General features: G+C 46.2%; 1 long non-coding RNA gene across 1 annotated transcript; it reads right to left on the reverse strand.

The window, feature by feature from the left end:
* Positions 1–2,245: 2,245 nt before the first annotated feature.
* On the reverse strand, positions 2,246–14,057 carry LOC143823709 (uncharacterized). Its single transcript, XR_013226559.1, has 3 exons — positions 13,931–14,057; positions 2,814–2,863; positions 2,246–2,693 (listed from the first exon to the last, which is right to left on the reverse strand). It is a non-coding gene; the product is annotated as an uncharacterized LOC143823709 (long non-coding RNA).
* Between the last annotated feature and the right edge of the window lie 12,711 nt (positions 14,058–26,768).

Consider the following 26,768-nt stretch of genomic DNA (forward strand, 5'->3'; position numbering starts at 1 on the left):
CATGGTTATTTGGCTGTCATTCTTTCAGGAGCAGCCATCCTTAACAAAAAGTGCAACCCTAGGTCAAGGATTTAATTTTTTTTCAATAAAAAAAAATGGTTTCTCTGCTTTGCCTTGTGGGAGAACGTTGGTAGGAGCAATGCTCTTTAAAGAAAAGGTAGCATTCATTGCCCTACGCCTTAAGAGACAGATTTTAACTTATCATGCAGTAGGGCCTCCTGAACTCTAGGGGGCATGCTAAAACTGTAGCTGCTCACCCACTCTGTGGACCATGTCAAAACCTGGTGTCCCAATCCTGACCCAAGTCCACCAGAGATCACATTGACCTCTGTGGTCAGAGAGCACCCTCAAAGCTCCCTGGACCTTTGTGTATTGTGTATGGGGTTGACTTTGTAATAAATCAAAATAATATTTATTTAGTTATCATAAGTATAAGTAGAGCAGTTCGTAATGGGGCAAAGAACTCCTCCATTGTCGCTCAGTACAGGGAAATGGCTTGAACATCCCTTTCCCTGTCTGGATCCCAATCAGGCTTTGGCATGCATTGCAGGAACTAACAACACCAGTCTGAGTGGAAGTTCACATGGCTGACCCGGGAGTTGTGGCGTTAGGCCCTCAGCCACAGATAACACAGGGTGACCTTGAGCCAGTCCTTCTTTTGGCCAGCCTGACATTCCCCACAGGCTGAACAAGGACAGAAGAAGTGTGTCCATCACCGTGAGCACTCAGGAGGCCGAACTGGATACAAACGCGATGGGTAAGTTGATAGAAAGCTAGACAGCCAATTCCTCCGGGATCTGTCCCCTTCCTTCCCCTACAACCAGGCTTCCATGATGCAAAGACTCGGGTCACGGGGCCTCCACAGAAGTTGCCCTCCCACGGACCAAAATGGGGGTGCTCCCCCCCTCCACCAGTCCTCTATTAATATTTAGTTGTCTCACTCAATTAAAGTTTCATGACAGAATCCAATTCAGGCAGGAGCGGAATCTTTGCAATATAGCGAAAGCTGCGGGTGAAACTGGCACTGTGTTTATTTTTCGTTCATCTCTGGATTGTAGTTGTTTCGCTTCCAATTGGGAAGGGTCGCGGCGAGCTCTGAAGTGCCCTCTGGCTACTGTTGTCGAAGCCAGAGCGGTCTCTCTCCCTGCTTTCCTCCCCTGAGCGCTCCGGGAAATTGGCATGCTTTTGTATATTAAAAAAAAGCACCCCAGCACTTTGGAGGAGAAAGGCTCTTGGCGGCAGCTTGGCTTATTAGACGTTCCTCCTGCTAAGGAGGTGGTGATATTTTTTTTTTGCAGCCAATTTCTCTTTTGGCTTCGTTACGGAAAGCGGCAAAGACGCGGACGGTGATCTCCCGGCATGCTCGGACGTAAACGGGAATTGCTTTTGATTCTCGGTAATTCAGAACAACGATTTCTTGTTCGATTGCATTTCTACACCGCCCTTCCAGCAAGCCGGCTCAGGGCGGCCTACAGCATATTCAGACATCATGACAGCGACATAAAACATTGATGCAATTGATTAAAGTTTCTAAAGAATTAGCATGTAGAATGAAGTTTAAAATTACATTGAAGCGACACTTTGAGCTGGTGTCAGACGACGGTCAGGGGGCATATTTAGTAGGAGGGGGCAGTAGATATTGTTGTTTCACTGACCCCCAACATAATCCTGTCTTACAAGTCCTGCAGAACTGGGCTGGCTCCATCAGGATGCACCGGGGTGGGGTGGGGTAGGGTGGGGGTGGGGGAGGGCTCAACAAGATTGGGATTTGAGACTCAACATGAGAGAAGATCCAGCTTGTTCCATGAAACCAGCCCAGGCTAGCCTAATCTCACCAGATCTCAAAAGCTAAGCAGGATCAGGTCTAGTTAATGCTTGGAAGGGAGACCACCAAGGAAATTACTTGGATGGGGGACCACAGAGGCAGGCAATGGCATCTCTTGCCTTGAAAGCCCCATGGGGCACTAGAAATAAGCTTCAACTTGGTGACAAATTAAATGCTTCAATGCCACCTTCACCCAGTGACTATCAGTCACTCTGGAGTCCCAGTAATGACAAAAAGAATGCTAGATTCCACGTGCATTCAGAGTAATTAAGGCACGAGGTTTCTGTGCTCCTGCTGCAGGAATACCTGTCACCAAGTCCTCAGGGCAGACGGGTGGCTGCAGTTAGGACATTGGGTTGGACATGGACCTGGAGTTCTGTGGTAGGAACTAGTTCAGAGCAGGATCTTACCACATCCCCCATCGTGCTGTTTTCCCAACCTGATATGGTCCTCAGGTGACGCTATGCTCCCCATGGAACATTGAGTTTTCCCCAACTAGTGATCCCCTGAGCTATTTCAGATTGGGATGAACAAACCCCTCACCATCTTGGTTGCCCTCCTCGGGACACGCTCCAGTTTGTCTACATCCCTCTGCAAATGGGGTGCCCAAAACTGAACACAGGACTCCAAGCACGTGAGGATCACCCAAAGTGAGAAAATCGACTGAACATCAAACTACAATAGTTAAAAAAGAAAGAAAGAAAAAGAATTGGCAGTAGGTGTTTTCGTTGAGCGATTCGTTTCACGGATCGGCTGCTGGCGACCCACGTGCGGTCAAGGAAGGGACATTTCGCACGGCCAGCCAGACTTCCTCCTACTGGGCCACACCGCTCTCAGCCACGTAGAAAAGGGTCCCGGCTCAACACACCTGAGGGAAAAAAAATTGTAATCTGTAATGTACAAGAAGCAAAGTGCGGCAAGATTAGATTTGATCTGTACCGTGTCCAAGTGAGCGGGGGATATTTATATTAGGATAAGTGGGACTCACAAATTGCTTTTGTTGTTTCTTTCAGGTATCGGCACGGCGTTTGCCAAGGCCTGCGGGGGAAAACGAGAACAATGATAATTACTGTCACTTGCACATGTTGTGGGTCTGTTGGCAATAAGCAACAAGGCATTTCTTATTGCTTTCTCCCGCATATTTCGTTAAAGAGCATTCCCCGTTCTCCCCTCAAGACTGCGCTTCTCTGTTTCCCGTAGCTCTCGGTGAAATCGAGGCAGACCTGTCAAGACGTGGGCCCGGCGGAAACTTTACAAATTAATCCCGCCGCCCGATACCTGCAACAAAAGTTGCAATCCGTAATTGGCGAGGCAAACGGTAATTAACTTATTAAGACTGCGGACGGCGGTTGGGTGTGCAAAATGGGAACGGGCGTGCAATAGCGTTCAAAGTGCCCATGCCTCAAATGCACCTTGGAGTTTTATGCCTTTAGTTGTCCACGCTGCCAGCTGCCAAATTTGATTGGTTAAGTAGTTGGAAGCAGGGGGGGGAAGGGGGTGGTTTGGAAAGGGCTGGGGCGGCGGGGAAGGGGGGGAAGGCTAGAGAGACAAGGCGCGTAATATCCCTTCTTTTGGATTGATGTGTTTATTACATTTTGTGACAGTAGATCCCAAGGTAGATGTTCAATAAAGAAACAAGCTGGTACAGAGAACGGCAAAGAGAGAGAGAGAGAGAGAGGGTGGGGGCGGGAGGCAGGAAATTGGGAAAGTTATCATAAGCACGGAGTTGTTATTGAACATTGCCCTTCTAGCGTTTGTAGCTGTTGTGTTAGAGGCTCTTCTGCAGACAGTAATCTAACAGGGAATTATTGAAAGCGGGCTGCCAATATCTTTAAATTGCTCTGTGCGCTCTGGAGCCGCTACTGAACCAGGCTGGGCTAACGCCACGGAGAGGGGGGAAAGCCAGACATTCTCCCTGCCTGGATAAAAGGCGGTTAAAGAGGCTAAACGGGAGAAGCTGGTGGTGCTTTTGGAGTGGCGGCCTAGAAGAAGGGGACTTTTGGTCTACGCTGCTTCTCTCGATAGCTTGTGACAAGCTGAGCCTGCTGGAATGTTTCTGGATTGATGGGAATCTCACCACAACCCGAAAGGAGGATTTCATGCCGCATGAAAAGGGAAGACCATCAAGGTCTCCTGGATGGGGGAAGGAGACAACATGTAAAAGTGAGGAAGCCTGGTCAGAGCCAAGGGAAGGACGTGCTCAAGGGCCATGGAAGGTTTAAAGATGGTTCTGGCCCCAGACAGACTACCATGACAGCCCGCCTTGGATGAGTTGATAACCTAGCCCGCCTTGTTTTATTATATTTCAGTGTTACTGAGCTGCTTTGAAAGTCAGGAGTGTTTCTTCTTCTAATAACTCCTGTCCAAAGAATAACGGTATGGTTCTTTTGCTCAACCCATCAAAGTTGGGAATATAGCAGAAAATGAGCAGGAAAACCCTAGTAAGCTCTAAGCTCTTTGGAAGGATGGGGTGGTCAACCTGCCCAAATAAAGGAAGACATTTTAAAAGATGTTAAAAAAAAATCCTTTCCTAGGAGCCAGAAACGGCAGGGACAGAGTCGGGCTCTCCCCGACCGCCATTTTGAAAAACTGAGGGGCTCTCGTAGTACCAGTTGGTGCTACGGTACCATGGTTGGGAAACCCTGGCGTATACAAAGCGTGCTGAGAAACGCCAGGCTATTGCAAATCTTCCTTTTTGAGAGCACAGAGCAGAGTTATTTGAGTGTCCTGGCAGGTGAGAGCCTACCTTCTAATTAATTTCAGTTTTCTTTAAAGATGTCTTAAAACATTTATGGCCAGAACTTCAAATTGTCAACTGAGGAGCGGCGTAGCCCACATTTCCATCTAGCTGCAATTGCGTGAGTGGGAGTCGAGGAGATGAAAGTCGACCAAGTGCAATGAAAAATGATTAGCTGTGGATCTTTCAGAAGCCCTCCCGTTGGTGCTAATGGCATTCCTGGTGCCAAGATTGCCTTCCTTCACAGAAAAATGTTGGCCCAGTTCAGCAAAATGCAAAAATTGTGGCTTACTTTAATGGGGGTCAGGTTGTGAAGCCAGGAATTGGCTTTCAAAAAATCCTTGGAACTTCAGCGTGTTTCAACAACTGCTGGTTTCATCGCTTCTTCCCTTTCCCCGGCCTTCTTTGGAAAGAGCCAGCTGTCTTTCCTACCTCCACTAGAGTAAGGGCAACACCAGGGCCTACTGTAAGCCAGGATTATGCTGCGATGTCTACATTTTTAAATCACGCAAAGCTTTCGTTGGCTGACGAAAAACTGAGCATTTATTGAGTGAGATGACCATATATGGTCATGTCAACCTGCCCCTTCCTCCCAAAATGGCCCATGATGGGCCTGGAGGAGGTGGGAAGGGGAGGGACCCCGGGTGGGCATGTCCACAGCTATGCTTCCCAACCATATTCTGCATGTTCACGCCACCTTTAAGTCCTCTTCAAAGCATGGTCCTAGCTTGACCTTCCCTAATTAACCAGAGAGGCTAGCCTGATCTCATCAGATTTTGATGGGAAACCTCCAAGGAGTTTGAGGGCCATGGCACAGAGGCAGGCAAAGGCAGACCAACTCTGGACATCTCTTGTCTTGAAAACCTTACAAAGTTGCCATAAGTCAGCTGTGACAGCCCAAAATAAAAGGAAATAAACAGAATCCGTGCAATCAAAAGATAGTGTGATCGATGGTCTTCAATAACCACTCATAGCTTAATTAAACCGTGGCGTTCGAACTGAGCCCTGGTCTTTGGACCTCCAAAATATCCATACATCCACAATTTTATTTTACAAAGTAGATTTTTTAAAAAATGCACACCTCTGGGACAATGCTCCATTTCCTGGAAGGAGAACTTCTGGAAGCAATGGACCTCAGGCTTTGGATTCCTTGTAGGTGACCAGTCACGGCAGGTGTGAAAGGAACAGGGTGGGAATCACTCTATACATGCTGCAGTATACCTGCATTTGGGAGAGAGGAAGGGTGGCCTGGTGGAGGGGCTGGTGGGCACTTTTCACCCAAGGGCCTGTAAGACCATGACATGGCCTTCAAAGATGGCGATAAGGCACCAAAAACTGACCAATGGCTGGCCAGACAGTAGTCCTCTGTTGGTGCACTACTGGCTCCAGGCTTTTGCTGACAAATCAGGCACCACCCGTTGAGCGATATTTGTAAACACATTAAACTCAATTCCTCTCCCTCGGCCTCTGCATAATCCAGGACTCTCGTCTCTTGGCTTCTGCCACGTTTCTTCTAACCGTCTGTTGTCGTTTGGCTGCCGACTAAATATCAGAGCTCTCTTTGTCTTACCTATATAAACAGCAGGATCTTTCGACCTTCCTGCCTTGGAAAGAAGCCCAGAGATTTCATAATATTATTTCTTTTCAGTGCAGCGGAGTCGGAAATATTGTTTGGAGCGATCAACTTTGCCTCAGCGGGTCAGCGCTGATGTTCTTTTTATACAGCTCTTTAATATAAGCAATATTCTCTCTGGCCCTTGACTCATAAGCCGGACGGGTTTTTTTTTTTTCCCGAAGTGTAAATTAAAGCGATGTCACAAGAGGTCATTAATGGACTTAAGAGTGTCAATACGAAGGGCATCGAGTCCCACCTGTTTAATATTAAAAATGAAGTCAATAAGAGCTCTGCCCTCAATATACAAGTGCCTTAAAAACATCTTTTAAAAAAAAAAACACACACACACACCATGGGACACTGTGAGGGGTGATGCTGAGATGATAAAGTTGGTTGCGGTAAGACCACGCTACGTCTATAATGGGAGGTCCAACACTATCAGCAAAAATTAGAGATCCCGGAAGCAATCTCTCCCCCACCCCTCAACTTTCTACCCCTGGGACGTGGTATTTATTGTGCGGATTAAAACGAGGTGCTCATTTCACTCAAAAGTTGTATTATTTTCTTCCTCAGGGTCCTGGGAAAGGAGCAGGCAAATTCTGTGCAGCTGCAGGTTAGCCTCTCAGCTTCCTTTCTTCCCAGTTGGCCCTCCAGGATGTGATTGTGCTTTTGTGATACCCCGGCACACCTGCCATTTGTAGCATAAGCTTCTTCCGAGCTTTGTTGATACCACAGTGCAGTGGAAAGCAAAAAACCTACCCTCTTCCCCTTAGGGAAGCCAGCTCTGGGTCGGGAAATGCCTGGAGACTTTGGGGGTGGAGCCAGGAGTGGGGGAGGGAGGGACCTCAGCGGCATATAATGCTATGGAGTTCACCTTCCAAAGCAGCCATTTTCTTCAAGGAAAGGGATCTCTAGACATAAGGATGTAAAAGCCAGCTGGGTGGCCTTGAACTAGTCACAGCACTGTTAGATCTGTTCTCAGTTCAGCCGGAGCGCTCTCAGCCCCACCTACCTCACAGAAGAAGTTCGTTTGTACACCCTGCTTTTCACTACCCAAAGGAGTCTCAAAGCAGTTTATGGTTGCCTTCCCTCCCTCTCCCAACGGACACCCAGTAAAGTAGGTGCAGCTGAGGGAGTTCTGAGAGAAACTGCTCTTTGAGAACAGCTTCTAACAGGACTGGGACTAGCCCAAGGTCACCCAGCTAGCTGCATGTGGAGGAGGAGCAGGGAATCAAACTCGCCTCGCCAGATTAGAAGCCGCTGCTCTTGGCCGCAACACCAAGGTGTCTTTCCAAGAGGGTCTGTTGTGGGGAGAAGAAGGGAAGGTGATTGTAAGCCACTCTGAGACTCCTCCTGATAGTTAAAAGTGGGGTATAAAAGCAACTCTTCTTCTAAATACAGCAGCGTTAGAAAAAGTTAAAGTTAAAGGTAAAGGTATCCCCTGTGCAAGCACCGGGTCATGTCTGACCCTTCGGGTGACGCCCTCCAGCGTTTTCATGGCAGACTCAATACGGGGTGGTTTGCCAGTGCCTTCCCCAGTCATTACCGTTTACCCCCCAGCAGCAAGCTGGGTACTCATTTTACCGACCTCGGAAGGATGGAAGGCTGAGTCAACCTTGAGCCGGCTGCTGGGATCGAACTCCCAGCCTCATGGGCAAAGCTTTCAGACGGCTGCCTTACCACTCTGCGCCACAAAGTTACCGCACGTAAATCCAATACACTTTTACAACACCAGCAGTGAAATGTAGAGAACGAAAGCTGTTGATGGAAACATGAAAGGAAGAAGAGCCTTTCCAAGGACTGGAGGGGCTGGGGGAGGGAAGTCTTTTGGGCAATTGCTTTTTTCAGTCAGTGTTACTGGAGACTAAGGCACGATCAGCTCCTCAAATTCCTCTTTCGCTGCTTCCCAAAGAGAAGGTGCCGGGAAGGCCCGTGATCTCTTGATTGACATCCCCCAAATTGCTTTCTGTATTGGCCTTGGGATAAGTGAGATGTCAAATCATTTCAAGCCCGGCTCATTGATTCTGTGCGGGGACTTGAAATAAACGTTTTGAATATCTGTGAGGGAGATACAGTCCAGAGGAAGGGAATATGAATTTTGGTCACTGCTAAAGAAGAGGGCTGTGGTTCTCAACCTGAGGGTCGGGATCCTTTGGGGGTCAAATGATCCTTTCACAGGGGGCGAGGCAGGGCAAGCAGCTCAGCCGGGGGTGGGGGCACCATCCACACAACAGCCTTGCGGGGTAGATCGAGACAGAGCATTTGTCTGGAGCAGCTGAAAAAAGCGAGATCGGCATGGTGAGACAAGAGGCAGAACTGAACTGGGGAAACCCCAGAAAAAAAAAACAATTTATATGCAATCATGAACAATGGATCTTCATGCCATTGGCCAGTTTGGGTTTAATTTCTGTGAAAGAACACTGGCATAGTTTTATGATTGGGGGTCACCCCAACATGAGGAACTAGATTAAAGGATCGCGGCATCAGGAAGGCGGAGAACCACTGCCGTAGGGTTTTTGAGGCAAAGAGACATTCAGAGGTGATTTGCCCTTGCCTGCCTCAGGGTAGCAACCTGGGACTTCTTTGGGGGTCTCCCATTCAAACACTAAGTAGGGCTCACCCCTCTTACTATTATTTATTTAATTTATATACCGCTCTTCCCTTGTAGATCTGGGCAGTGTACAGCAAATATTCACGTCCATATCTAAAAACAAAAAATATTAAGAACTTTAAAACAATTAAAAGCCCTAGTATTAAAAATTGCAACATCACAACATCTCAGCATCTCCGCCAGCTTCTGATATAGCTTCTGAAATGGAACAGCCAGGTCAGGGCTCCTATTCGCCTATAAAGGTAAAGGTATCCCCTGTGCAAGCACTGAGTAATGTCTGACCCTTGGGGTGACGCCCTCTAGCGTTTTCATGGCAGACTCAATACAGGGTGGTTTGCCAGTGCCTTCCCCAGTCATTACCGTTTACCCCCCAGCAAGCTGGGTACTCATTTTACCGACCTCGGAAGGATGGAAGGCTGAGTCGACCTTGAGCCGGCTGCTGGGACCGAACTCCCAGCCTCATGGGCAGACAGCTTCAGACAGCATTTCTGCTGCCTTACCACTCTGCGCCACAAGAGGCTCTATTCGCCTAGATGGCCTTAAAAGAAGGTTTCCTAGTGGTCCCACAATGGACCTAGCTTGTTTAGCAAAGATGACTCAGGATAGATTCAGGTGGGTAGCCGTGTTGGTCTGAAGCAGCTGAGCAAAGTGGGAGTCCAGTGATGCTGTATCTGAGAAAGTGTGCATGCACATGAAAGCTTTTGATCTGGCAGGGGCCTTCTTGGGTTCTTCAGCCCAGGCGTTTCATCATCTCGTCTAGTGGAACTTTTTCCCCCATGGCACGCATATCTGGGAAATGTTGCATCATTGCTGCCAGACGAGCATCAGGAGGCCATGAAAGGCCAAGAGTTGACTCCAGGGAAGCTCTAGATTCTGCATATCCCTCTGGAAGAACTCACCTTGGCTCCTAGTCTTCCTGAAATGTTTTGTGGAGTTTCTTTAGTGTATCTTCCACAGGTTGGGTTGACCTTTGGTGAGCGTCTCCGCGTTTCCATCCTGTCGGCTTTTAGCATCTCTCTACGTTTTGTTCCCGGTCTTTTCACACCAGGCTTTTAGCGAGCGTCCTGAATTCAAAGTTCAGATTGAGCAGTTTCTCACTTGCCCAAGGGGTGATGTTCTTTGGGCTGCTTCATTGGCTTTGCAGGTGGGGCTGAAATCATAGCTAGAAAGCAGAACTCTTTGGCTCATGCTGTAAACAAGGCCGAAGCTAATCAGAGCGTTTCAAAGCAAAGGACGGCAGGCAACTTTCTGCAATGATATCCTCCTCCTCCTCCTCCTCCTCCTCATTCTCCGGGGTCTCAGACGGAGTGGTCTTTCACAACATCCAACCACCTGGGCCTTTCTCACTAGAGATACCGGGGATTGTATCGGCCGAGTTTAAATATGCAAAAGAAAGCGAGGGAGTTTCCAAAGAGCTAATCATGACACTGTAGAAGCCCATCGGGACACTGGTGCTTGCAGGATAAATATAACAAAATAAAATAAATAAATATTGTTTTATATTTTTATTGTTTTCACTGTTTTGTCAGAATTTTATATCATAGAATCATAGAAGTGGAAGGGACCTCCTGGGTCATCTAGTCCAACCCCCTGCACTATGCTTGATTGTTGTACATCACCCCGAGCCTGATGGAGAGAGTAGTCTATAAATCAAATCAATAATGATGATAATATTTGGAAAACATCTGGAGATTCTTAAACTAACTATGCTAAATACACATTTCCTACGATGCCCCTTGCAGGACATTCTTCTTACATTTCCGAATCATGCACATACAGCTCTTGCATCATCCACCAGAATGAACCTCTGTAGGCAAAGCAGAAATTCTTACCCTGAGCCTCCCCTGAGCCTTTATTAAAATAACATGAAAGCTGATCCCATCAGGGAACTCCCCGCGCCTCATTTGTTTTAGCCCTCAGTGATAAAAATAATACAAGTGGAAAGATGCAATCTGTTCAAGAAACCTTTGAGCGCAGCTCGGAGATCAGTTACGACTTTGGGCCGACGCTGCCAGACTGGTATGATTGTCATGCAAAGCACTGCTGAATTACTATACCCTTCGATTAACTTTCAGTGAGCTTGTCCGAAGGCTGCACCATTAATGGCTTTCTGTCAATACTGTAAAAATGCTAACCTGCCTTTACGTCTAATCAATGTTAAAATGGCTCTTTACATAAATGGTCTATCCCTTTTCTTCATTAAAAAAGCAATCAAACCGGATTGAACCGAACAAGCAGTTGTAAAAGAGAAGGGGGTGGAGGGCGGGGGGGAGGGAAGAGAAATGAAATACAATAATTAATTTTGAGACGGTGCATTTTGAGGTAGTTGTCCTTGAGTATTTTCTTCATCACCATTTTTTAAAGAGCATTGACAATCAATGTTTCACTTTACAGCCATCCATCTTCATACAGTAATAAATTAAGTGGGAGATATTGATGATTACGACGGAGCTTTTAAAATTTACATACTAATGACAGTGGCACCCTTGTGGCTTCTTTTTTAAAAAAATGTATTTCTGTTGCTGTTTACTGTTAGTGACTGGAAGAGAGTCCCAGCCGTCTGGGGACCCTATTTTTTTCTCTGGGGGGTCAAAGAGTGCTGATCGTCCCTGTGAATTCTTGCGGTGCTTGATACATTCCTGCGCATTTGAAAGGAGGCAAACGTTATGATTCTGTGACCTGGCAGAAGTTAGTTGTGATTTCAGTAAAGAATTAAAGAGAGGCCTTGGCTCAGTGGAAGAGCCTTTGCTTTGCACCAAGAGATACCAGGTTCAATCCCCGGCCTCCCCAGTTAAAAGGACCAGGCAGTAGGTGATGTAAAATATCTCTGTCTGGAGAGGTGCTGCTAGTTTGATGGTCAGTCTTACAGACCAAGGGTCTGATTTAGTACAAGGCAGCTTCACTTGTTCAAGGAACATGTTTCAAAGCACTCTGTCAAAGGCGAGAACCAATGTGGCATAGTGGTTAGGGGCAGCAATCTTCACTGTGATGCCCACAAGTACCATCCTGCCATCCAACGTTTCCTGTGTCTTTTCAAAGGTAAAGGAAGTGAACCTCTTCAACATTTGGAGATTGGACCCAGTCCTTATGGCAGCCATTATGGGATTGGCTAATCTCGCCTACCCAGTGGCAGCCATTTTGTTGTGGCAGCCATTTTGTTGTGATGCCCGCTCTTTGTTCTCAGAATTCAAAATGGGCTCTCAGGCTCAGCAAGGTTGGGGACCCCTAGGTTAAGACATTGGCTTAACACTTTGTGTGGAGGGTGACACAGGGCAAAACCCCTACCGTAATGACTTCCCTCCCTCCATTTCACCAGTTATCAAAAAGTTGGCTTTAAAATGTCATAATGGCATATTTGTTGTAGGTGACTGAAGTTGTGAAATGGATCTGGTTTAAAATTCCAAAGCACGAAAGCCTGGATGTTTTAATCTTGCTGAAGGTGGGACCCCCCCACCCCCATACACACACACACAAATATGCACAAGCACAAATGTGTCTAAGATAAGGACATTACATGCGGGCTTCCCCGCTGCAAAGCATTAAAGGTTTTGTCGTCCTTGTTGTCGCTTACATTTTGCCAGGCAGCAATCTGTCGCTGGTAAACAAATGAATTTTTGGGGGGAGGAGGAGATGGATTCCTCTAAAGTCTTCGCAAAGTGGATGCGCACCAACAAACTTATACCCAGGCAGGCGTGTAGACACACCAAGAGCACGGGAAAATTAGTCCGGCTTTTTACAAGGCAATCCTGAGATCATTTGTGGAGGATTAAGAAAATATTAGTGCCGATGAAAAGTAGAGACTTCTCCGGTTTCTTCTCCGCTGTGATGAACGCTCCTTAGATCAGGCAGACCAGGAAGTTCCTCGTGGCACTGTCGCCGTGCGGAAAAGGGCAGGGAATCCTAGAAGGGTGGCGAAGGACTCGTTTTCATCAAGGTATCTGTTTACATGATAGTCGGGGTGGGGTGGGGAACCCGAAGTGTGCTTGTATTACATTCATCACACAAGTGTGTCTTGTTCTTCTGGGGGGGGGGGGAGGAGAGAGATTTTATATATAGAATCATAGAATCATGTGTGTGTGTGTGTGTGTGTGTGTGTAGACAGTCTTTGAGGACCCAAAGGTTCCCCTTCCAAACCGTGCTGCAAGGCAAATTCCTCAGCAGTGTAGTAGAAAATGTTAGACAATATTCCGTGCCAGCGCTATTGACATTTCGGGTAGCCGTGACACTTTGATCCCCCCCCCGCCCCTCTCTCTCTCTCCACAAAACATATGGATCAAGCCGGAGTGTATTATTGGACAGGAAGGCTGGATGAAAGCATCACCTTTATCTCTCTTTGTATCCCCCCCCCCCTTCCCGGCCGCACACCTCCTCTGTTTGTTCCTGCCTTTCTCTCTGACTGTAATTGTGGTGTTCTGATGCTGCCCAGGGAGCCCCTATTGCCTCACTAAATATTTCATGGCGCACCGTGCCGCGTACCTGCCAACTGGCTCGACTTGTTAGATAGATTTACCAAAAAATGAGGGGTGGGAAAAGAGGCAAACCCGTTTAAAGGGGTGTTTGTGTGTGTGTGTGTGTGACCCTTTAAACATTTTGAGCAAGGAGTAATTTTAGAAGTAATTAGGCGCTTCTCTTTTTGTTGTTGCTGTCTTGGCCCTTTTTTTTTTTGGCAATCCTCTCTCTGTCTGTCTCTCTCTCTCTCTCTCTTTCTTTGTGAGCGTGCTCTCTGTGATTCCAAGCGGTTGTTTCCTCACAGTTTCGTTTCCTATTTGTTCAAAAGGGAAAAGTTCAAAGGCGCTTCTGGCAGTCAAGGCGAGAGAAGAAAAAAGCCGGCTTGAATGCTAACCCTCCAGTGCCTGTCTTGTCCTGACCTTGAGAAAGTAGCACTAAACTGTTCTCTTGCAAACACACCATATGTGTTTTGTTAGACCAGGTTAGGAGGGGGTCACGGGGCTCACCTGAGGTCTGGACAGGCCGTCTTCGAGGGCTTTTTCAATGGCATAATGCATTTTTAAAAAAGGACATTCACCTCTTTGTTTGAGTCCAATCTAACTGCTCTCTCTCTCTCTCTCTCTCTTTCCCTTTAAAAACCAAACCTGTCAAAATCCCAAGCACACACTCCATAAAATATAAATAAGTACTTACTGTTTGCAGATGTTGCATGTTTTCATAATGTTTGCATTTGAAGTCCTGAAGCTCTGCCTACTGTCAGCGCCCGGCCTGTTGCTTTAGTCCATTTATTTCCAAAGGAACTTCAAAATGCAGTTTCTCAATGAAGACAGCTTCTGTCAAATGTGTCCTCGGTCACTCTCAACACAACCTCCCACTCCCCCCCCCTCTACACACACCCCCTGACAAAAAAAAGAAAACAAGTCTAGCGTAGATGCCTTTGACAGCGCAAACAAACATGCCAATTATAGCCAAGAGCTGCCAACAGCCATGTTCAGAGAGGGTGGGTTATGCATGTACCGCTTAAGTGTTTATTTGGGATTACAAAAAAAAATCTGCCAAAAAAAGAGAGAGATTTAGAATCATAGAGTTGGAAGGGACCTCCTGGGTCATCTAGTCCAACCCCCTGACTGTGCAGGATGCTCACCACCCTGTCGCTCCTCCACTGTCACCTGCCACCCCCTTGAACCTTCACAGAATCAGCCTCTCCGTCAGATGGCTATCCAGCCTCTGTTTAAAAATTAAAAAGAGATAAAAATAAAAAAAACCCCACTATACTCATGCAATAGATTAGCAAGGCATTGAAAAAACGTGAACAACAGCCACCAGTAGGGTTGCCATCCTCCAGACGAAGCCTGGAGATCTACCAGAATTACGACTTTCCTCCAGAAGAGATCGGTTGGGTGGGCTCCATGATGTCCCCTGGCGAGGTCTCTCCCCTTCCCAGACCCTCTCAGCTCCATTCCCACATTTCCAGGAATTTTTCAACCCACAGTTGGTAACCCTAGCTGTGAGGCACAAATCAAAAACCAAGAAAATAGCTTACAGGTAATTTCAGACATTGGAGGCAGCCCTGGCTGTTTGCAGAGTTTAAATTTGGGAAGAGGTGCATATCACCAGGCTGCTCAAATGAATCAAAAAGTTTTATTGTGAAGAGAAATACCTTTGTAAAGAAAGAGAGTGTAGAGAGACCTAGCTGTTCTGTTTGTCTGGTCTGTCTGTTCTGGCAGCAAGCAAAGGAGGAAGTGGGGTTCCAAGGAGCAGGAAGTCTCCCACTGAGTCAATCATGACACTGGAGGAGAAAACTAGAAAAAATATCAGGATGTTTCTGATATAACTATGCTAAATACACTTCTCCTCTGATGCCCCCTGCAGGACACTCCTTATATTCCATTCAATCATGCACACTGCATTTTTTTTTTTTGCATATTCCAGCACTGACTTCAATTAGAAGACCATTCTACACTACTGGAGCAACCACTGAGAAATGCTGAAGACCTTGGCCTTTCTACCCTGTTGTTGGCTGTCTGGTTGACCACTGGTTGACCACTGTGTGGGACAGGACTAGATGCTGGGCTAGATGGACCATTGTTCTGATCCAGCAGGGTTCTACTTATGTTCTTATCAGGGGAAGGCCCCATCCTCTATGCCCTGTTGTTGTCCCTCCAGAGGAACTGGTTGACCACTGTGTGGGACAGGACTAGATGTGGGGCTAGATGGACCACTGGTCTGATCATTGATCTTTTATTCTTATGAATCTCCCCTCTTTTGTCCCCCCCCCCCCAGTTTACTCAGCACACTCTGCAGCCTGTTGTTGAGTTCTTAAGAGAGATGCACTCTGCTTTTAAAAACTTGGGAAATTAATGACCAGGTTTATTAACAGCTAGGTGTGCAAGTTAAGAATGGAGCCTCCATGCCCGGAGAAATTACACTTTGCTAGACCCAGCCTACAGAGACAGCTCTTTCCATCATATATAGCTTGGGTATTTCTTGGAAATGTATGATGGTCTTGGGAGGTGCCCTTTCTTAATCACGTCTTCGAAGCTCCCAAGGCCTTCCTTTCAAATCACCTCTTCTTCCTCCTAGATTTGGTCTCGTCGTTAGTCTGATCCAGAAGCAAACTCTTACACGCCTGCCTTTTCCTCCTTTGATTTATGAGCGACTTAAAAATGAAAAACTTTCCTGCTGCCTTCAGGAAACCCTAAATCGGAGTTATTAAGCGGGCAAAGAAAGAGGTTTAAGTGAAATCCTTCAGAAACAAAAGGAGAGAAATGGAGGATCAGCGATGCCCCGTCCATTTGGCTTCTGGGGTCCATCAGGAACCCAGGATTGGGGCAGGCCTTCACAAAAACACGCACTTTGGAGAGGGGAGGACCTGATAGATCGGGTCATTGGAATTAGATAATTTCGCGGGAGGGGAGGGGAGGGGGACGGCTTCATCTTCAAAGCCTTTTTAAAGAAAAAAAACCCACCGAGATGAAAATGCTCCAGCCCAGCGCTTTACCAATTGATACAATTTTAAAAAACGGGGCCGCTTGCTGGGGCTTGAGGGAAAGCTGACACAATGACTTTTATAATAGCAGAACGTTTAAGGTTATAGAAATAAAGAGAAGAGGATGAAATCTCTGGCGCTGATCTTAGCCTGCAGGCTTTCTCCGCTAACTGGGAGCTGCAGCAATTATTTCTGCTCTCTTCCCACCTCTCTCCCTCTCCCCCCCTCCCCTCCCTTTCTCTCTTTTTCTCTCCCCCCCCCCTCCCCAACCTTCTGTTTGAAATGAAGCAGAGTTCTGGCATGGGGAGCTTATCTGCAGAGCATAGCTGACAGGGAATACCTCACACCTGCCTCCCGCTCGCTGCCTTTGCTGGTGCTTTCTGCCACTGAAGAATGTTGATTTTTGGTTCTTATAATGTGTAAAGATTCATCTCGTTCACCTTTTGAACTTGGCCAAGCCGCTCTGGCTTGAGGGGAGTTTCTTTGTTTCGGGAAAGGGGGGAGCTCCTTCTCCTCCACACCATTGGCATTTCAAAAAAAAAAAATGAGGAGGAGAAATACAGCCCATTACTGACTGATGGCCTGAAGCTGCCTTGGTGACACAGCCCAAGGTTCAAACCAGAGAAAATATAATCTCCTTGAGCCCACGCAGGTTGGAGCTGCTGAAAGGCTAGTCTGAGTTCTTGAAGATGGAGGTTTCAGGGTTGCAAATACTGGATGGCCCAGTTTGGCCTGTTCTTCTGGTATCCCGGCTGGCTGAAGAGGGTTCGGAACGTTTGGTCCTCCATTGAAGACCTGCAGTTCAAAGGCAGATGGTCGACCACTGGTCTACAAGCCGAAGGTCCATGGGTTTGGGGAGGTCCTCGTTGGTAGAATATCGACTTTGCTCGAAGAAGGTTTCAAGTTCGATACCCAGCATCTCCAATAAAAGGGATCAGGTAGTAGATTAGGTGAAACATCCAGGTCTACGTCCATGGCGAGTTATGCCAGTCAGACTGAGTAGTATTGGACATGGTAAACCAACATTCTGGCCAGCTTCAGGCTGCCAAATACCTGGAAATTTGGGGGATGGGATTTGGGAGGGAATTTCGACAGTTGCAATGCATCACGGTCCATCTTCCAAAGCAGCTACTTTCTCCAGGCGAACTGATCTCTGTCATAGGGAGATCAATTTTAATCCCAGGAGATAACCGGGAGGTTGGCAACCTTAGGTTCTGTAGAAGGCAGCTTTCTGCATTTAGGTTTCTCATGTGCAATCTGTCGCAAATCTGTTCCCAGCATTTCAGGTATCACGGGTTGAGAAAGATCTCCAGCTAGGACCCTGGACAGCCGATAGATAAAACTGAGAAAGAGGGAGCTACAGCCTGACAAGTGGCAACTTCATGGATTTGTTAGTTTGAAGAATATATACCAGGGAATGGACTATGGCTCACCAACAAAGTATCTCTTTGCAGGCAGAAGGCCACATCTTCAGTCCTAGGTAGCAAATATTAGGAAAGATGTTCCTCTGATGGAGATCTCAGTGTGTAGGCTGTGATGAACTAGCTCAGGGGTGGCCGAACTGTAGCTTTCCAGATATCCATGGACTACAAATCCAGATATCTATGGACTACATGTCCTGGCAGGGGTTCATGGTAATTGTAGTCCATGGACATCTGGAGAACCACGGTTTGGCCACCCCCGAATGGGATAGACCAATGTTCTACCCCAGTATTAGGTAGATTCCAATGGTCATTTGAGCAGCTTCCATTGCTGGGGTCACTCCTAACCCCAACTGTACCTTTACAGTACATGTATGGTCTGGGGTCTTTATAACAGGTGAGTTGGCCTTTCATAGTTGCATGATCAACTGTAAATCTAGAAGTGTAACCTAAAACTAATCTTTTGCATGTTCATGACACTGGTTTCGTTTTAAAACAGGGTGTTTGGTGTACACAAAGGAGTACATATGAACCACCCCTTTATCTTAAAACAAATGGACAAACCATTCCTGACAATACACGTCCATTGAAAGGCCTGTGCATGGAATATATTGTAGGATCAGGGCGTTTATCTGTTATATATACTGGCAAGTTTCTTTTTTTGAATTACAAAATCTTTCAAATTATGGTGGGAAATAGAGGTGTGATATACACAGAAGATTCCAGGGCCTCTATTATTCAGTGATCAGCACCAGTCAGCCAGCATAATGTGTTGCGTGGAGCCATAAAATATACTTCTGTGCACCAGTGGAAGGGCTGCGTGATGAATATTTATCATATCTCATTACGGTGAAGTGTTCGAGCCAAGAAAACTGATTGTCAATGATATTATTGTTGTGTTTTATTTGTTATCATTTTTCTCTTTTTAGCAGTGGTATAAAAACTGACTCATCTTTTTGATTATATTAGGTTCCGGATACTCAATGAAAAAGAAAACAGAAATCAATTTTAAATGCATGTGCTTAAAAAAAAATTGCTGAAGACAGCTCACAGCAACCGTCTCAGGGTGTAGAAGGAATGGTGTTTGAGTTTGTGTGTTTATGACTTATGGTGACTCTATAAATGAATGACCTCCGAAATGTCCTGTCACAACAGTCTCAATTGGGTTTTGCAAACTGAAGACTGGAACTTCCTTTCTTGGGTCGATCCATCTCCTGTTTGGTCTCCCTCTTTTCCTGCTGCCTTCAACTTTTCCTAGTTTTCTGGTCTTTTCCAGGGCCTCTTGTCTTCTCATGGTGTGACCAACATACAATAGGTTCAGTCTAGTCATTTTCGTTTTGAGGGAAAATTCAGTTTGATTTGACCTGCTTATTTGTCTTCTTTTGGTGGTATCCATAAACCTCTTTTCCAATACCACATTTCAAAGGAATTTGCTTCCTGAAATGAGGGAGTGCAGTACCGGGGACTGGCCAATCAGTTGTTAGTGTGCTTGTTAACTTTTTCTGGCCTCGACCAAAGGCCTGGTGGAAGAGCTCCATTTTACAGGCTCTGTGGAACTCAGACTATCATGGCTACCCATCTAGAACTGGAAAAGAAAAAACAGAGTTGCACTTACCCATAACTTGTCCATCGAGTGGTCTTCTGTGCAGTCACAAAGAGCCTGCCATAGAGAACTTGGAAGCTATATATATAAAATTATAGGCGCTTCTAAGAGTGCTCACCCCTCCCCAAAGTCGATGTGGGAGGATTAGCACTCTCCCCTCAGTCCTCCTTCCTGCCACTGGAACAGGCAAATCAATCCATTATCAGCGGCCCACAGTGAGGAAGGAGGGAGGGCTGTGTGACTGCACAGAAGACCACTTGCTGAACAACACTTATAGGTAAGTGCTACCCTTTTTTCATCTTTGTGCCGTCCCACATGGGAGACTAGAAGGATTACACACCCTGGTTGTACGGCCAAGTTCTTTTTCTCAGTGGCAGGCTTGTGACTTTGCAGTACCCGTGTGGGACTTCACAGGAACCCTGAAGATCAACTAGAGCTCCAAGGCCTCCTTGTCTTGTGGAGGTAGCCATGAAAGAGAGCCCTGTGACCTTCCCTCTTTCTTTATCACATGGTGATTGGCTACTATTATTTTATTTATTTATGCTTTAGATTTATATCCTGTTGCTCTCCTACACCTCAGGACTTGGAATGGCTCAAAACAGTTTCAAATATATAAAACTTAATTAACACCTACCCATTCAGGTAAACCCTTCTGAGGTCATCAAGAAACCCCAGAGTTTCACAAAACCCTGATTGAGAAAGCCTGATCTAGAGGAACGCCGAATCCCCCCTAGAGGTTGGCAACTTTATTGGCTACCACCATGAACTGTGCCATGATCTTTGCTATTCTTGGCATCTGCTATTGATCAGTGAATACCCAGATGTGGCTTTAAATAGAACAAACGAGTCCTGATGAGTTTTGCCTCTCTTAATGGGCAGTGTGCACCAAACTTGGGCTGCATTCATTTCCTAATGGGAAGCTTTGATACGAAGAGACCTTCTATATGTGTTTGGAGGGGAGAGTCCAGGTCTTGGAAGCGCTCCAGCCATCCACTTTTCCTTCCTTTCCCCGAGTACTTCATTCCGCAAAGGGAAAGCCAGAAAATTAAAATCAATAAGTCCATTACATTTACGCAGTTCCTTGTTTAGGTGAGGCTTCCAGCCTTAATGTCTTCCTCTAACTTAAGCAAGAATCATTGCTTAGCTTTATTAAAACGGGCTCGTTTGGAGAGCCCTATGCCTTGTTTGCATCTAGGGCAAGAAAATCCAGGTGCCCAGAAAGTCCAATGGAAAGTCAGGTGACCAGTGTAAGAGGTACAGAACAGGGTAAATAACTGGTTTTGCTTCCTATTGTGAGGTTTCTACCAGTTGCCACAATAACAGACCTTGACTTGATGCAAAGATGCATTTATTGGATAAACATGAGCAAATCTTATCAATACGTCGCCAAGACTGAGGAACAATAGCAAAAGCGAGCCCGCTCAGCTCCAGTTTCAGGCAGGAAATAGGGCCTGCAACATGAAAGACATAACAACTCTTTGTGAAGAAAAACAAACGCCAAAGGGGAATGGAATCAAGCCACATTTAAGACTCCCAGTCAGATACATTAATAGAGGCTTGATCTATCAGTAGCTGGCTACTAGCCAAGGTAACTATAGGAAATAGGGTTGCCAGCTCCGGGATGGGAAATAACTGGAGATTTTGTGGGTGGGGACTGGAAAGGGTGGAGTGAGGAACCTCAACATGCCATCCTGATCACCCTTCCAAGAAGCCGTTTTCTCCAGCTAGGGATCCATTGTAATAGCAGGAGCTCTCCAGGTACCACCTGGAGGTTGGCAACCCTATGAGGGAACCTCAATCAACTTCTGAAACCTGGTGCTAGCTGGCAACATCTGAGGAAGGCCCCTCTACACCCTCTTGTTGGCCCTCAAAAGTTGCTAGTAGATGAGAAGGGGAGGGTCCTCGGGTGGACATATTCTACACTATGGCACCACTTCGGGGGGTTCCCATACCCTGAAGAATGTTCCAGGGGGTTCCCAACGGCGAAAAAGTTAAAGGCCGGAGTAGACAGCCCTGACCATCCATCCATCTATCCGTCCATCTGTCCGTCTGTCTGTTCCATTTCTAGGCCACTGCTCCCAGGTTTATCAGTTCACAGAGGCTTGCAACAGAGAAGTTAAGTGAAAAGTTATCTTGATAGGCCAAGGGTGTGATTTAGTAGAAGGCAACTTTCTGTGTATATCTCCCTGTTTTTAGTTGAGAAGGCTGTAAGTGACCCCAGCTTCTCCGACACAGAGCAGAGATGTGGTTTCCTTCCTTCCTTCCTTCCTTCCTTCCTTCCTTCCTTCCTTCCTTCCTTCCTTCCTTCCTTCCTTCCTTCCTTCCTTCCCTCCCTCCCTCCCTCCCTCCCTCCCTCCCTCCCTCCCTCCCTCCCTTCCTTCCGCAGTGAATGCCAAACAGATTTCTGTGCAATTCCACCAGACTGCCTCTGAGCGTCTCTGCAGTTCACCTCCTTCCCGAAAAACTGCCCAAGCAGGAATAATGTGAAAGAAATGAGTCATTACAGTTTATTGGTGTCAGTCTGCCTTCTCTCCCCCCCCACACACACCTTCCTTTAGCTCATAACGTCTTTTACTATTATTTTTTCAAGGATATCTCCGAGTGAAAACAAGGGAGGGCCAGGCGTCCCAGTTGTGTTTTCAAGGAAGTAAATCTTGAAGGGATGATTGCGGAGCAGATGTTAAATAAATGATCTTGAGTTAAGAGCAGTGACAGAACAGTTGCATCAAGGGACGCTCTTTCATAGTAAAAATAAGGAAGGGGGGGGGGGAGAGAAACGCCTGCTGTGAATACAGCTGAATCGAAAGGAAAACAGATACGTTTGGATTGGCGAGGAAAGAACGGTGTTGTCTTTTAATGAAGAAATCTTCCAACGGAAGCCAACGGTTACAGCTCAGTCGTGGCTTCAAGCAATGCTTTGCCTTCAGTAATTCCGGGCAGAAAATCAGAAATAAAATGTGTGGCGAATAGAGAGGAGGGCCTGTACATTCTGAGTATAATGGAAGATTCGGGTGGGTTGCCGTTTTGGACTCAAGGAGCCGGACAAAGTTTGAGTCCAGAAGTACCTTTCACACCACCAAAGTTTTATTCAAGCTATACGCTTCCTTCTCCTTTCTGATATGAGGCCCAAGAGAATCGAGGAGCTTGCTAGATTTCTGCAGAGCAGTTTGTTTGTTGTTAAACTGGACTCTCGTTTCTGCATAGTGCCAGTAAAGGTCTTAGGTATGTATAAGCATCCATGCGTATGCACACTTTGTTAGATACCTAACAAAGTGTGCATGCACACGAAAGCTTGCACCCTGAATCAAGCTTAGTTGGGCATAAAGGTGCCACTGGACTCCAGCTTCCGTTCCTGGAGAAGAAAGAGAGATAGTTTAAAACTGCTGAAATACGGACACCTCCCTGCGGTCAGGAACCCAGATAAGCATGGGCTTTCTTGATACTAAAAGTAGGAATTCTGTCCTCTTGAATGTAATGTGTAACCTGAATTCCCATGAACACCATCCCTTTGAAACACATACCAGATCTTGTTTGAGAATGTTAATAGACGTCTTCGCTTCACTCTGCAGATAAACATTTCCAGATCTATGCAAACATTTATGACTTGGGTTCTTTAAAGCTATAATTAGGGGAGTGGATCAGCAAATATGTCATGATTGGACTGTTTCTCTCTAATTCAAGACAGAGGGCCGGCTTAGACTTGTCGGACGAGAACTGGCCTAAGGCCTTCACGCTTTCTGGCCCTTGAACTTAATCTACAGAAGTATGATCAGTTTGAGTCCTCTCCTGTACTTACGGCACCAGTTGTTATTTCTCTGTCATCCTGCAGAGCCCCGTAAACTCTGAGATACGACCTTGTAGAGTACGCTATGAACAGTGACTGTGTCACACCTAGATCTTGTACAGTTGAAACGCAAGGGAAATGGTCTTAGGCAAGTCTTTCTCAACTTGTTTATTGTTGAGAAACCCCCGAAACATTTTCAGGCTTTGGGAAACCCCAGAAGTGGTACGATCGTGCAGAATATGGTTGGGAAGCAGAGCTGTGGACACGCCCACCCGGGGCCCCTCCCCTTCCCACCCCCTCCAGGCCCATCATTGGGGGAAGATGATATTACCATATAGAGTCATATTACCTGATAAATGTTTAGCAAATTTTAGTTGGATAGACCTATGAGTAATCCATCCCTAGAAATGTTCAAACGGTACAGAGGAGAGCGACGAGGATGATCTGGGGCCAAGGGACCAAGCCCTATGAAGATAGGTTGAGGGACTTGGGAATGTTCAGCCTGGAGAAAAGGAGGTTGAGAGGGGACATGATAGCCCTCTTTAAGTATTTGAAAGGTTGTCATTTGGAGGAGGGCAGGATGCTGTTCCCATTGGCTGCAGAGGAAAGGACGCTTAGTAATGGGTTTAAACTACAAGTACAACGATACAGCCTAGATATTAGGGAAAAAAATTTCACGGTCAGAGTAGTTCAGCAGTGGAATAGGCTGCCTAAGGAGGTGGTGAGCTCCCCCTCACTGGCAGTCTTCAAGCAAAGGTTGGATACACACTTTTCTTGGATGCTTTAGGATGCTTTGGGCTGATCCTGCATTGAGCAGGGGGTTGGACTAGATGGCCTGTATGGCCCCTTCCAACTCTATGATTCTGTGATTCTATGATTCAGGAGTATCACCTGATGCCTTATGAGGGATACGGGCCCTTTAGAACAAGGAGACTGTGTAATTCCCTGATTTGGTCAGAGCTGGATGGTGGCACAAAGACCCCTTCCTGGATCCTTCCAGGTCACTGGTTCAAGACATATTATGGACTTGAGTTTTAATACTGTGAGAACATCATTTCCGGACTGGAGGATTCTGAGCATAACGTAAGCCACCATTATGAGGACAGGAATTTCCATTCTACCGTTGCATTGCACATCAGTCTATCTGTGCTGAAATCTTTACATTTCCGTGATTTATTTTGTTTTGCCATTCCGTATTGATTAATCACTTGCCAAATTTCATTTCTCAGACAAGGCGTTTGATTTCAGAAAAGGCAGTCTCGTTGTATGCCTCACACCTCTACATTATTTAGGAAAAGCCCTCTGACATCTCCTATTCTGATACTTTTCAAAGCCCCTCCAGGGCTCACAATATGTATTTGAAATATCCGCCAAACATGTGCTTTTCCCCTCTGAGGCTGTGGCATAAGCCCTTGATGCGTAGTGAACGGAAAGGATTTGACCGGCCCATGACGAGACTCCCATTCTCTTTAATTCTTTCACTGTCATCGGGTGGGGAGTCAAGAGACAGAGAAAACATGAGCCGGGCCATTTGGAATTTTAAAGAGGTGCGCCAGGGTTACCCAGAGATGCAAATGGTGCCAAGATCACTTCTGATGAGATTTCCAGAGACAACAAGCATTTCGCTCACGGCCTAAGTTCTTCCGAGCTGGGGATGTTTGCTTGCACGTTTCAGAACTGCTGATTGTTAGGATTGCGATTCTAAACAGAAAAGTTGTAAAGAAATTTTTTTTTAAAATGGCGAACAGAGTTTCATCTACAATTGCGATTGGTTCGTATTCGTATTTCGTCAGGCGACGGGTGTGTTCCCAGAACACTTTGCGACGTGGATGTTCAACGGGAGATAAACAGAGAAAGACCCAAAGTTAAAATTAAAACGGATGGGCAGTTCTCGTTTGTCAGACAGTTTTGCCGCTGGGGGGTCTGATATGAGGGAGACCCCCCCTCCCGAGATCTGGCATGCCGGGGTGGGGGTGGAGGAGCAATGCAGGCGACATCGTGGAGAGTGAGGGACAATTTGGGGGGCAATTTGGAGAGGGATTTCACCCAAGAGAGGCAGTTTAGTATATTTTACTTCCTTTCTTGATGGTCGCCCATTCAAATACTAACCAGGAACAGCTCTGCTTAACTTCTGAGATCTGATGAGGTCAGCCTAGCCCGGTCTAGGGCTGCTGCAGATTTACATCAGTTGAAATAGCCATTTTATTTATTTATTTATATTTATTCATTTATTTTTAGATGTTTACCCTGCCATTCCTGAAAAAGGGCTCAGGGTAGGCTGATTAAAACACAAAGCGATTAAATATAGTTTGGTTTCAAAATCTCAAATTTGATTCTCAAATTCAACTAGCCCGCTTGCAAAGAAAACGATGGCTGCCCCCTTGTTCCATAAGTATTAAGACCTCCCATGATGCTTTGGGCAGGAAGCCATGACAGATAAATTGGCGTAAGTCAGGCGTCCGTTGGGAGCTCTTAAAGGTTCAGAAGAAGGCCGATCGCGAAGGAGTAATAGGGGCGACCAACGGCCTTTAAAGCTACGCAGGTATATTTATTTCAGTTTCAATCTGAGCCCAGCTCCAGTTTGGCAAGGGCTCTAAAAGAAATCGACAGCAATGAGGATTAGCTGACATTCTGAATGAGTCTCAATTCATTTGGGTCAATTTCCTTTTTGGAGTTTCAAGAGTCTGATGTGAAACAAGCCATTGATGGGCAAGCGGGGAGGGCAGATTCAGAGCTCAAGGCTTTTGAAGTTGAGTCTTCCCCCCCACCCCCTCCCAAAAGGCACCAGGGAGAGAGGGAAAGCAATAAAATATTCAAAAATCTATTCCCCTCGATACCCCAAAATGAATATTTTACAGCTGACGTTATTTATGTTTGGGGGCCCCCAAATAGCCTTTAATTGTGCTTTCTCCTCCCCATTCCCCTAGACTTTAATTAAGTTTTCTTTCCCTGCCTGTTAAACTTTGCTGACCATTCTGTAACAGTTTTCTTTCGGGGTCAGTTTTCCAGGGCTCTCTCTTTCATTAATAATAACGTCCCGGGAAATACGAAGTCTGGGATTTGCCAAATGTTTGTTGATACTCTCCCTGAATTAATTTCAAATTGGAAACATATATAAATATCTACTCCAATAAAATTAGGATCCCTATGGCTTGGATCGCCTACTGATGAGGAAAAACAAATAGAAACCTATGACTTTTCACCCTCTTTCCGTTTGAACAGGGGTAGAAGAGGAGTTGGTTTTCATACCCTGCTTTCTCTACCTTACAGAATCTCAAAGTGGCTTCCAATTTGCCTTCCCTTCCTCTCTCAGTGTCCTTCTCTTAGTCCAAAGCCCTAGATGGACCAGCGGTCTGATTTGGCAAACCAGCAGTCTCCTGTGATTATGTGTTCAAGTGTCTGGAGTGAACAGTGGAAGAGATTTCAGATTCATGTGTATTGATGGAGTAGCCTCTCCGTAATTGAGGCAGACCAAGAGAAATCTGCAAACGACTGACAGACTAAAAGATGGTAAATAAAAAAGTATTGTTGATTCAATTGATTCGGGACCAATCGATGTTGCTCGTCAACTATCAGCCAAAACCAATACATGCTGATACCCTTGTATTATTGTTGTTGTCTGCATCAAAAATGACTAGGAAGCAATTTTCCAAGCGCTTCCTTAATTCATAAGAACATAAGAAGAGCCATGCTGAAGAACCATGGCCCATCAAGGCCAGCATTCTGCTCATATG

The sequence above is a fragment of the Paroedura picta genome, chromosome 14 (assembly GCF_049243985.1).
Source record: "Paroedura picta isolate Pp20150507F chromosome 14, Ppicta_v3.0, whole genome shotgun sequence".
NCBI classification, from domain to species: Eukaryota; Metazoa; Chordata; class Lepidosauria; order Squamata; family Gekkonidae; genus Paroedura; species Paroedura picta.